The following is an 894-nucleotide window of genomic DNA, read 5'->3' on the forward strand; positions in this document are numbered from 1 at the left end:
TATTACGATAGTTATTTGAAAGAACCTTATGGAGATGTTAACGGCCTAAGAGCAAGCCACCTATATTTAAAATATACAATTTAAATTTGGCCACTCTGGTAGAGAAACACTTTTTTGTGTGTGTGGGGAAGAATCTATAGGGTCTTCAGGGTCTAACTACTAGATCAAACTCAGTGATCCACCTGTTTACAGCCTCCCAAGAGCTGGGATTATAGGTTTGCACCATCATGCCCACTCTCAATTGTCATCTCAGTGTGCCCTGGTGGAAAGGCTGGCATGGCAGGCCTGGGGATTGAACCCCTGCCCCCTGCTCTTGCAGGTGCTTCAATCCACTGAGCTATTTGGTCAGCCCCCAAAATACTTTTAATGCATTAAACTTGGGAATTTGCAAAGTCCACTTCATTTTGTTTTTCTTTTACTGATGGATTATGATACTGAGTCACCCAATCGTCTTGGTTGTATTTTCTCATTACTGAGACAAAATACCTGACCCTCAAGGGTAAAGGAGGAAAGCCTTGTTTAACTCACAGTTTGTGCTGGTTTCAGTCCATAATCAGCTCGCTGTGATGCAGGGTGGTGGCACAGAAGAGCTTTAGCTCATGATGTTGGAAAATAACAAAAGCAGCAAGAACAAAAAAGGAAGAGCAAGAGAGCAAGCCTCTCTGATATAATATAATGGTGTAGCACATTATGTATGCAAGCTCCCTGCCCCAGCATGAGTGTGGTGTTCACACCCATAAGCCCAGCACTGGACCATGAATCAACCACAAACTCAAGAAGCCCACACCCATGGCTGCATGAGGTTTTGGGGGATATTCATGCAGAAATTTAGCACCAATACCATGCACCTTAAAAACCATTATTTCACATATCTCGTCCTGTTTTTTTTTTTTT

The sequence above is a fragment of the Octodon degus genome, unplaced genomic scaffold, assembly GCF_000260255.1.
Source record: "Octodon degus isolate 3935 unplaced genomic scaffold, OctDeg1.0 scaffold00120, whole genome shotgun sequence".
Classification (NCBI taxonomy): Eukaryota; Metazoa; Chordata; class Mammalia; order Rodentia; family Octodontidae; genus Octodon; species Octodon degus.